This window comes from Pseudoliparis swirei, chromosome 13, assembly GCF_029220125.1.
Source record: "Pseudoliparis swirei isolate HS2019 ecotype Mariana Trench chromosome 13, NWPU_hadal_v1, whole genome shotgun sequence".
NCBI classification, from domain to species: domain Eukaryota; kingdom Metazoa; phylum Chordata; class Actinopteri; order Perciformes; family Liparidae; genus Pseudoliparis; species Pseudoliparis swirei.
In genome coordinates, this window is record NC_079400.1 from 17320978 (window position 1) to 17333201 (window position 12224).

Consider the following 12224-nt stretch of genomic DNA (forward strand, 5'->3'; position numbering starts at 1 on the left):
TCAAACACTCCTGCACTCGGGGAGTCAGGTTTTCAGACACAGGCAGATATTTTGGAAATACAATATGGACGCAGTCAGACAGACTGCCGTGTAGGGAATCCACTCTACATGCAGCCGGTGCCGTCACCGTCCTACACTCACAGACAGCGTGGCAGATCGGCCGCTCTCCCCTGACCCCGAAGCTCCGGACGAGCCAACGGAGCCACTGAGGATGAACGGGTCATTTGGTGGAGAGGTCCCTCTTTCCCTGGAACGGGATCATCCGTGACCGTTGGGCGGATTGGTTCGTCTTGGTCGGGATCCATACGCCTACTGATGAAATTGCAGCGACTGTCCAGTGAAAAACCCCCGAAAGCTTTTTTGTTGTTGTTGTAGTAGAATCTACACGAAGAGCTACAAGGTATATTTCGTACTTTAACGCGATTGTAATGTGATCCGAGGGGCCGCCGCCCGTTTGGTGGCGTTTCAGCCTCATTAGCGCCATCGCCGCCCATTAATTCCGTTAGCGTCGGTGTTTTGTGATGCAGAGTTTTTTCCGCCGTGGTCATAATCCACAACCTTCTCCCAAAAAACAACATTAGCGATCGGGCCGTCTTTAAATAGATCTTCTTTGTTACTTTGATGCAGGAGGCGTGGGAGGAAGGGGGGGGGGGGGGGATCGTGACATAACAGGAAGAGCAAAAACAGTTTGTTGTTTATCATTTATAAAAAATCCAACATGGGCCCTGGTTGCAATGCATTGTGGGTGACTAAGACTACAGCGGATGGATAAACGGATATGTATTAATGTAAAACCTGACTTCGTACTTATACACAGGAAATATGTTTGAATATATTAAAACTAATATACCGTATAAGTAAAATAGGTATAGGCCTATTACTATGTTATGGTCGGACTATATACTTGCTCAGAAAGCTGTTTAATGATGTTACACACACACACACACACACACACACAGACACACACAGCAAGTTGTGTGGACTTGATATCTCTCTTTCTTCTGAAAGCTGAATATATTTAGATTAAAAGCAACGCGATGTTAGTGTGGAGAGGACAGAAAGATGAATGGATGTGTTACTGTGTATTAAGAATTTAGGCCACACACACGTGTGTTTGTGCTGAATGTCTTACATGTGTGTGTGTGTGTGTCCCATGCATTGGAAATAAGGTACACGTAGCAACGGGGGCGAAGCAGAGAGCCACAGTCATCTGTCTTTGTTCAGCGCTGATGTCCCGTTACATATATCAGAGGCAAAGATGAATGCAGGTAATAGACTGTGACGCAGCCATTAACTACAGCTGTAATAGAAGTGGAATGGAATCAAACAGCCACCCCCCCCTGCTCCCCCTCCCCTCAGCGTATAGGCAGGTGCAGGTAAATGTTTATAGAGCTGTCGCAGTTAAGATAACTGTCTTTTTCTCTCTCGTGTTTCTTTAAAAAGAAATCTCATCCGGTCCTTGCTCTGCTCTCTTGTGCCCCCCTCCCCCCCCCCCATCCTCACACACCCTATCCGCCCCCTTGAAACTTCCATCAGCATCCTCAACCGGACGATATAAAAAGTCCAGTTGTCCATTTTTTTACCCCGCCGCCAGACAGATCCTGTGATGTCTGCTTTTTTATCCCGCGGTGGATAAAATGTGACATTGATCCCCTCACCCCCCCCCACTCCTCCTCCATAACCCCATTTGTATTGTATATTCCTGTATGAAAATGACCCGCATTGATCGGCGAAATTGTCATTTATGGTCGAGCTCTAGAGTTTCAGAAGATAATGGAAGGCTTGTTATCCACCAGCGAGGACAGGAAATCGATGGAGAACAATGAGAGGAGCAGAATGGAGAGTCATATCTGAGCTGTGATGATATCCATGTGTGTGGACAGTGCTCGGAGGATTCATTTAAAGCTTGTATTTCATTTTAATCTCCCCCAAATCCTGTGAAAATAGGTTATTTTTTATTTAAAAATGAATAAAAATGGGTGACTTGTAAAACAGAAAATAGGCACTGTTCATAATCGTCATCTTACAACCTTCTTTCCTTTTCTTTGCAGAGGAATTTTGTTTGCATCCAGAGGTGAGAGGGTTCAGGAAGCTGTTGTTTTTACAATTGAGATGCTCCTCGTCTCCTTTCTCCTCCTGCACACATGGAGGTAAAGAGAGATATAGTTTGTGTGTGTGTGTACACTATCGTTCAAAAGTTACCCAGACAATTTTTGTGTATATAAATAAAAATAAAACTCACTTTTATTTATCAAATGAATTGCAAAATGAATAGAAAATATAGTCAAGACTTTGAGAAGGTTATAAATAATGATTTTTATTGTAAATATTAATGTTGTTCTTCAAACTTGTCGCTCAAAGGAAGGCCAGTTTTATTGCTTCTCTCAGCAGCATAACTGTTTTCAGCTGCGCTCACATAAAAATGGGTTTCAAGGGTTTTCTACCCCTCCGTTAGTCTTCTAAGGCGATAACACAATGTCCCATGAGAACACTGGAGATGGGCCTCTAAACACCTCTGTAGAGACTTCATTAACAACCAGAGAATAGTCATTTAACACGGTAACCTAACCTTTTTTTCTTCCGTTTTTCATTGTTGGAAAAGAAAATGAAAAGATGTGACGTGTTGCTTAATTTCCTGCATCTAAACCCTTTACTGTATTATCTGTATAGCAAACCTGACATAACCGTTTCAGATTCTGATCCACGTGCACTTCTAAAACGAAAAGAAGAAAAAACTCACTGAGAATTATTTTCCTTTTTCCCCCACCTTTTTTTCATTACACAAGTCGATTCTGACCAAATCCTCGCCACGTGCCTCCTCCTCCTCTCCGGGGCGCGGCGGCGTGCACATCCCTCCAGGACGGCACAAAATCAATAAGTAACCACGTCTCCTTAAAATATCGACGTGAGCTCTGTAATGAGATATCCCTCTGACCGGTGACCACGGCCCCGGCTCTCGTCAGCTCACGGACCAACTGATAAATATTTGAAAAAAAAGTAGTCTGTCTCCCCATTGGAGATGTGCATTACGTACAAATAATATTACATCACATTACATTACATGTCATTTAGCAGACGCTTTTATCCAAAGCGACTTACAATAAGTGCATCAACCTAGAGTACAAACTAAGAACAACAAGAATAAAGAAAGTAACATTTCCTCAACATAGTCGAACTACAAAAGTACAATAAGAAAGAGCCATTTAAAAGCCACTGAAGTGCTAATCTGTGTTTTAATCCAGATAAAGTCGGAAAAGATGTATTTTTAGTTTCCGGGGGAAGATGAAGAGACTTCCTGCTGTCCTGATGTCAGTGGGGAGCTCGTTCCACCACTGAGGAGCCAGGACAGCAAACAGTCTGGATTTCGAGTGATTAGCACGAAGTGCAGGAGTCACAAGTCGATTGGCTGTTGCCGAGCGGAGCGAATGTACCGGGGTGTACGGTGTGACCATATCCCGGATGTAGACGGGGCCCGATCCGTTCAGAGCACGGTACGCCAGAACCAATGTTTTGAAGCGGATGCGGGCAGCCACCGGTAACCAGTGGAGAGAGCGGAGGAGCGGAGTGGTGTGGGTGAATTTCTGGAGGCTAATAACCACCTGCTTGTTATTCTGCATCACTATTTGAAAAAAGAAATGTGCTGAAAAAAATCACATCTGCAGTGTGACTTTTGAGCTTGAAGGACGGTGTCGGATGTCAGCGGCGTGTGAAGCAGTGTTGTGCACCGACAGATATGCTAGAGAGGTTCATGTCATTTATGTTCGCTTTCTCTCATTCCAGGCTTCCTGATTGTTTTCACCTGTCATCACACCTGTCTCCTATGCTCATCAGTGTCAGCCCCGCCCCTGATTGGTCCCACCTGTGTCTTGTTACCATGTGCTTAAATTCCCCTGTCTCCCAGTGTTCCTTGTCAGTTCGTCTGGTCTTTTGCCATGATCAGGTCGGGTTATGTTGTGCTCTTGAAAAGTTTTTGATCCCTCACTACGTGAGCGCTTTCATTTTGTTCACTGCAGAACCGAAAAATAAAGTACTTACAAATACTTTATCTCTGTCTCCCGGGTCGTGCAATTGGGTCCTACTTCCTAAGTGTCTGAGTTCGTAACAGAACGAACTGACCACATTATGGACCCAGCCGACCCTAGAACGCTTCACGCCGCTCTGTCGGTACAGGGCGTGACGATTTTTCATCACGAGGAAAAACTGGACAAAGTCAGCCGGGAAATACAAGAGCTGAGAGGAGGCGAGGCCCGGGTTCAGGAAGAATTATCTACACAGATGCAACAACTGGTTGCCCAAATGAATAATTTTTTCACTCATCAACAGACTGCTCCTCCGGTGACGTCATCCACAGCTGAGAATTTGCCTGTCAATACTCCAGCTGATGACCCAGGTCAGGCTGTTTCCTCCCCGTTACGGCTGGCTCTTCCGGAGAGATTTTCCGGAGACTCTTCGAATTGCAGAGCCTTTCTGGTACAGTGTGATCTGCATTTTCAACACAACCCAGCAGCTTTTTATCTGAGCATGGTAAAGTGGCGTTTATTGTGTCTCATTTAACGGGAAGAGCTGCAGCCTGGGCTACTGCAGAATGGTCTAGAGACACCGAACTATGTTACTCATTGGCCGATTTCATAGAGACTATGAGGCGCATTTTGACCACTCATCGCCTGCTACGGAGGCCAGCAGAAGACTGTTTCAAATACGTCAGCTCAACCGTCAGGTGGTTGATTATGCCATCGAGTTTCGTACAGCAGCAGCGGACAGCGGATGGAATGTTCCGGCTCTTCGTGACGCCTTCATGACAGGACTTTCGAACCGATAAAGGACCAGCTGGCTCCACTGGAGACACCCGGGATCTGGAATCCCTCATCGCTGTGGCCATCCGGATCGATAACCGTCTTCGAAAGAGAGAGGAGCGTCGACGCAACCGAGATGTTATTCCCAGCTTCCAGAATTCGCCTCGGAGGGTCGCGCCGCCAGCGGAGGATTTCCAGCTCATGTTACCGGACCATCAGAGGACTACACTTCCGAATGACTCCGGTGAACCCATGCAGCTTGGAAGAACCAGGCTTTCTCTGGAGGAGAGACAGCGCCGTCTACGGGAGAGATGCTGTTTCTACTGCGGCCAGCCGGGTCATCACCTCGCTTCATGCCGGGAAAAAGATCGTGCTCACCAGTCAAAAGGAGGGCGCTGGTGAGCAAGTTTCCGCAGACTTCCCTCCTCGACCTGTTACTCAGGTAGACATTTGTATTAACAATCAGACCATTGACCAGGGTGTGTTAATAGACTCAGGGGCTGACGAAAGCCTTATAGACTGGGGCCTAGTCAAACAGCTAAAAATAAAACTGTCCCGCTATCTCATCCTGTTAGTGCCAGTGCCTTAGACGGCCGCTTGTTGTTCACAGTTACCCATTGCACTGAGCCCATACGGATTACTATAAATAAGGACCATACCGAGAGCATGCAATTTCATATTTTTGAGTCGACTCAGCACCCGATTATTTTGGGGTTTCCTTGGCTGAAGATCCACAATCCTCACATAGACTGGCCTTCAGGAAAGTTAAGGAATGGGGAGAGGATTGTAAGGGCAGGTGTAAACTTTGCAACCTGTTAATGCACCAACAGACTCTAGTAGGATCATTATAGATCACCCTGACTATCCTGATCTACACAAGGTACCTTCCTGTTACCATGATTTAAAGAAGCGTTTAACAAGTCTAAAGCCTTGTCGCTACCTCCTCACCGAGATTTTGACTGTCCCATTGATCTCTTACCGGAGCCCCATTCCCAAGGGAGACTTTACTCGATTTCGAGACCTGAGAGAACAGCAATGGATGAATACATCTCCTCTTCACTCAAATCAGGGATTATCCGTCCTTCATCGTCTCCAGCCGGAGCGGGATTCTTTGTGGGAAAGAAAGACGGGTCTCTGAGACCTTGCATAGACTACAGTCCACTAAATGACATTACGGTGAAGAACCGCTATCCTCTGCCACTCATGTCATCTGCTTTTGAACTGCTTCAACGGCCAAGATATTCACCAAGTTGGATTTAAGAAATGCATATCACTTGGTTAGAATAAAACAAGGGGATGAGTGGAAGACTGGATTCAACACTCAGAATGGTCACTATGAGTACTTGGTAATGCCTTTTGGACTGTGCAATGCACCGGCTGTTTTTCAAGCTTTTGTGAATGAGGTTTTGCGGCAATTCTTGAATATTTCAGTGTTTGTGTATCTGGATGACATACTGATTTTCTCCCCAGACGCTAAATCTCATGTTAACCATGTCCGCCAAGTTTTGCAGAAACTACTGGATAATCAGCTATATGTCAAGGCAGAGAAGTGCGAGTTCCACACAGAAGAGGTGTCTTTCTTAGGATACATAGTCTCACCTAATCATATCCAAATGGATCCTGCGAAAGTCAGTGCAGTATCCCAGTGGCCCACACCAGACTCCAGGAAAAAGGTTCAGCAGTTCCTAGGATTTGCTAACTTCTATAGGAAGTTTATTAGGAATTTCAGTTCTGTTGCTGCTCCACTGCATGTTCTGACTTCTCCTAAGGTTACCTTCAAGTGGACCCCCCAGGCGGATCTTGCTTTCAAACTTCTCAGAGATAGATTCACATCAGCTCCCATACTCACCATTCCAGATCCCCAGCGCCAGTTTATGGTCGAGGTGGATGCTTCCAATGAGGGAATTGGAGGAGTACTGTCTCAACGTTCTGCAGAAGACAACAAGATGCATCCATGTGCTTACCTGTCGCGGAAGTTGACAACGGCAGAGCGGAATTATGACGTGGGAAACAAGGAATTGTTAGCTGTAAAAGCTGCCCTCGAGGAATGGAGACACTGGCTAGAGGGTGCAGAGCAACCGTTTTAGTCTGGACAGATCACAAGAATCTAGAATATATAAGAAAGGCTAAGCGTCTCAACTCCCGTCAGGCCAGGTGGACACTTTTCTTTAGTAGATTCAACTTCACACTCTCTTTTCGTCCGGGTCTCAGAATCAAAAACCCGATGCTTTGTCTCGTCTTTACGATCCCGAACCACTTGCGGTAGAGCCCAAGACCATCCTTCCACTTAACCGGGTGATCGGAGCCTTTTACTGGCAAGTGGAGTCAGACGTTAAAGAGGCAAATGTCATGAATCCAGCGCCTAGCGAGTGTCCCAACAATCTGCTGTTTGTTCCTGAGGCTCTTCACTCCAAGGTCATCCACTGGGCTCACTCATCTGTGCTTTCGTGCCATCCGGGAGTAGCAAGAACAATGTTCAGGATTCAACAACGTTTCTGGTGGCCATCCATGAAGAAAAATGTGGCCGGTATGTAGCGGCTTGTCCGGTGTGTGCGTGTAATAAGACCTCATCTCAAGTTAAGATGGGCTTGCTCCAGCCGCTGCCGATTCCCCATCGTCCTTGGTCACACATTTCGATGGATTTTGTGACAGGATTTCCCTCATCCAGAGGCAAGACTACGGTTCTAACAGTGGTTGATCGATTTTCAAAGATGGCTCACTTCATCCCATTGACCAAGCTTCCTCTGCCAAAGTCACCGCAGAGGTCATGATGAATCACGTATTCAGGATCCATGGATTCCCTAATGACATTGTTTCCGACAGGGGTCCACAATTCATTTCCGCCTTCTGGAAAGAGTTTTGTCGACTCATAGGTGCCACCGTCAGCCTGTCATCAGGATATCACCCTCAGTCAAATGGACAGTCGGAGCGTCTGAACCAAGAACTAGAGACTACGCTCGTTGTCTCGTCTCCCGAACCAGACCACCTGGGTGACCACCTCACATGGGTCGAGGTTGCCCACAATACCCTTCCGACGGCGGCCACAGGTCTCTCTCCATTCCATTGTGTCAATGGTTTCCAGCCTCCACTTTTCCCTAACAACGAGGAAGAGGTGATGGTTCCATCGGCACATGCCATGATCAGACGTTGTCGCAGAGTTTGGGCTGGTGCTCGCCAGTCTCTTCTCCGAAGTTCAGCTCGGATGAAGGCTGTTGCGGACGTTCATCGCAGGGTCGCTCCCTCCTACAGTCCAGGCCAAAAGGTTTGGCTCTCTACCAAAGACTTACCACTCCATGTCGCCTCAAAGAAACTGGCTCCGAGATTTGTGGGTCCGTTTCCAGAGTCATCAACCCGGCGTCGGTACGCTTGCAACTCCCCAGGACCTTGAGAGTGCACCCAACGTTTCACGTTAGTAAAATCAAGCCGGTGTGTGAGAGCACACTTGTTCCCGCCTCCAAGCCCCCTCCACCGCCCCAGTTCTTTGAAGGGGGTGACGTTTACAAGGTCCGTAAGCTACTGGAGGTCCGTAATAGGGGGAGGGGCAAGCAATTCCTGGTAGACTGGAAGGGTTACGGTCCTGAGGCTAGAAGCTGGATAGCTGCTTCATTTATCGTAGACAAGACTCTTATCCACGACTTTTACAATCAGCCTGGGCCATCAGGAGTTGGCCCTAGAGGGGTACTGTTGTGCACCGACAGATATGCTAGAGAGGTTCATGTCATTTATGTTCGCTTTCTCTCATTCCAGGCTTCCTGATTGTTTTCACCTGTCATCACACCTGTCTCCTATGCTCATCAGTGTCAGCCCGCCCTGATTGGTCCCACCTGTGTCTTGTTACCATGTGCTTAAATTCCCCTGTCTCCCAGTGTTCCTTGTCAGTTCGTCTGGTCTTTTGCCATGATCAGGTCGGGTTATGTTGTGCTCTTGAAAAGTTTTTGATCCCTCACTACGTGAGCGCTTTCATTTTGTTCACTGCAGAACCGAAAAATAAAGTACTTACAAATACTTTATCTCTGTCTCCCGGGTCGTGCAATTGGGTCCTACTTCCTAAGTGTCTGAGTTCGTAACAAGCAGCTGATGAGATTTTCTTGTCAGAAACAAGTTGCATTATGGGAGAATATTATCAGAAGATATTCTATGAGTGATACGCTTTAAAAAGACCAAACCACAAAACTCTTGGAAGGGATTTTGAATGCACGCTAACGGGGGGATCATATTTCAGAAATAATTAAAAGCCGAGTGAGCTTCATTCTGCCCAGCTGACAACAATCAAGGTGCGATATGATTTATCTGTGTTGTTGTTTCTCCGCTCGGGGGTTGGTCAGCTGTTTTTTTCGGGGCCCTTCTGGGACCGGACGGACCGAGCGGAGCGTTATTACCCGGTTCTGATTAGACCTCCACGGGGCTCTGCACCCGCTCCTCCCGCCCAGGTGAGAGCGCGCATCCCGACCGGTCCGTCCATCTTTAATGTCCCCCCTCTTGTAAAAATCTAAATGAAATTTACCTCTTTCTTCGGACGTTTTAGATGCAAACGAGACCCAAAGGCGTGAAAACTCGAAGGCCGAGCGGCTCCACTGGGTAAATGAAACTCAACTTGTCCTTCCACCTTTACTGCCCCCCCCCCACCCACCCACCCCATCAGATGTTTCCAGTCGTTGCTCTCCCAAGCACACAATGCAACCGCTCTGGTTGCTTTGTGTGCGGCCGCCTGCTCGGGGATTTAGTGGACTTGTAAATGATGTCATCCGTGGATGCTCACACGTGCACGCTCAAGGCCTCGGGAAAAAAAAAGAACCCGTTAGCCAGACAGATGGATGAGTGCGGTGCCAGAAAAAAGCAGTCACAAAAAAACACATACACACACACGTGTGCTTTGACTCGGCCTCGTGCACAAAGGTGGAGTCGATTAAGATATTTTTTTGTCGTCAAATATACACGGGGTGAGAAATTACAAGGACACGGGAATGCCCTTCAGTGGAAAAGGCCACGTTTATGTTCGTACCCGTCTCATTTCCATCACCCCGAGTCCAGATTGAATGTATTGTACACCTCAGGTAAGTTATTTGAGCCTATACATAAACCGGTGCTTCTACAGGGGACCTTTGACCTTTGTGTGATCAGAAAACAACTGGAAATGTTGGCACCTTGGCAGCAGATGAAAATGGCAATATCACAAAAAAAAGACTTTGCTTGCAAAAGAATAATCAACCAATACGGTTAAAAACAACTCCGTCCTATCGGATGAGGCCTAGAGGAGAGGAACCTTTACCTCTGGACCCAAACATCAAGCGTGACATCAGACTGTGAACACATGCCTCCTTAAGACCTGTTGGCTCTGGTGCAAGAGAGTCGACAGAATATAGAGGGAAAAGCATGCGCACACACACATACTCTCTGTGTAGTCTGTGAGTGAGATGTAAATGTGCTCCTCACCTTGCCACCGCCAGATCCCACTGTGATCAAAGTGTTTTTCACAGTGTAGTTCTGCTCTGAAGAATATCACTGCAGCTGGAGACACAGGTATTTTAATTAATTTTGTGTGTGTGTGTGTGAACGCTGCCTGGATATGAACGTGTTTGTGCACGCAGCTTTTGGTGCTCATAATTCGCGAGTGTGACATTCATTCCTGCATCTCGTGCGCGGCGGGGCACGCGGGTTCGATCCCATGAGCGCGCGCACGCGTTAGCCGGATGAAGTGTGACGCCGCGCTGCCAAGAGGCCCCTCAAGGGGCCAGGGGGGGCTCCTGGAAGGATCTGTCTGCAGCAGCAGAGGCTCAGCCACCTGCTGTTTACATTCCTGCAGACCATAAAGCATCACGTCGGGTCTCATTAGCATATTTAACGTCTCGCCCCCCCGACATGACGACGGGGGCTTCTGGACCCTTCACACATTTTTTTTGTTCACCTTTGTGAGATCACTCAAGGGTGAAAGATTGTGCGACATATATCTGGGCGGCGATGGATATTAGCAACTTCATAAATGTTTTATGACACCGACACAACAACAGTAAATGAAGACCGTGAGTCGGAGAGAGAGGGAGAGCGAGAGAGAGGGAGGGAGAGGGAGAGCGAGAGAGAGGGAGGAGGAGAGAGAGGGAGGAGGAGAGAGGGAGAGAGAGATACACACACACAGAGAGAGAGACACACAGAGAGAGAGAGAGACAGAGATAGAGAGATAAGTAGAGAGAGAGGGAGAGCGAGAGAGAGAGAGGTCGGGGGCCGCCACCAAAGTTGGCGGCGTCTTGAAGATAGTCAAACAATTTTCAAGACCAGCAACTTTCGAGTCCATAATAATGGATCTGTTTGTCATGAGAGGAGAGCCATTTGGGGTTTCTGGAGCGTGAAGCCTTCGTGAAGTGGGCGTATCAATCAGAGAGAAACAGAGATTGAAAGATGATAGAGGGAAAGAAAGCCGCGAGAGAGGGGTGGAAGAGCCAGACGGAGAGAGACTATCGCTTTAATGTCGTCATTGTTTCAGCTTTCCTAAATCCTTTCAATAAGAAAGGCAGTCTTCCAGCCCCCCCCCCCCCCCCTCTTTCATCCTCTCTAAGAAGAGTAGAATATGGCTTCAGTGTTGGAGCCGATGTGAAAAGCCCTCGGCTCCTGTTCCATGTTCAGTGTGTGATATCTGGTCTCGTCTGTATCGCGGTTGTTGGAGAGACGCTTCATGTGTTCTGCCTCCGCTTGAAGACGACACATCGGATCTCCGGCCTCCGATTGGCCGCTTCTCAACGAGCATCTTCTCCTGCCAGGAAGCACATCATTGTGATCTCCACATGAGCTCCATTTGTTTGTTGTGCACATAACTCACTAACAAGCGTACAAGTATTCTGGCTCGATGATGAGAAAGCCGACACTTTGTCCACAGTTTACAACGACATAACTGATTTTTTAGCCACTAAAAATAAATTCTGTAGGTTGAAATGAATATTTGGTTGAATGGTCAATTCACCAAAACCTCAGCAGCAATACATCATTCCATAAATGACGTATAATTGAGATAATCCACAGACCTTAGAGTTAACAGCTTTCAATCAAATTTTAACATTTATTTCCTCTTTTTTTCCTTCAAAATATGATAAGACTTAAAATAAGTTTTTATGAGCTTTTTGCTCATAATTTGGGGAATAGCCTCTAAGCTTTAAGCCTCGTGTTACTCATGGAAATGATCGATAGATATCAGAGACACATTTTTTACTTTTCTGTTGCCCTAATGTCTAAATAATATCGTATAATATATTTTTCACAAAGCTCACATTGTGTTAAAGCTTATTTGATGTTACAGATATTGCACCAATGAAATCGCCCGATCTGTCGATGGCAACAATTCAGCCTCCTGGTGAACTATCTGCAGCAAACAGACGGCTCAACGATGTTAAACGGAAACTTTCTAAAGTTTATTCGAGCTGAAACGTTTCTTGTTGAATGTAT

General features: G+C 46.8%; 2 long non-coding RNA genes across 2 annotated transcripts; both read left to right on the plus strand.

Annotated features, from left to right (window-relative positions):
- Positions 1-2081: 2081 nt before the first annotated feature.
- On the plus strand, positions 2082-4045 carry LOC130203696 (uncharacterized). Its single transcript, XR_008833522.1, has 2 exons — positions 2082-2150; positions 3781-4045. It is a non-coding gene; the product is annotated as an uncharacterized LOC130203696 (long non-coding RNA).
- A 212-nt stretch (positions 4046-4257) lies between these two features.
- Positions 4258-8803, plus strand: LOC130203695 (uncharacterized). Its single transcript, XR_008833521.1, has 2 exons — positions 4258-4470; positions 8541-8803. It is a non-coding gene; the product is annotated as an uncharacterized LOC130203695 (long non-coding RNA).
- Positions 8804-12224: the final 3421 nt, after the last annotated feature.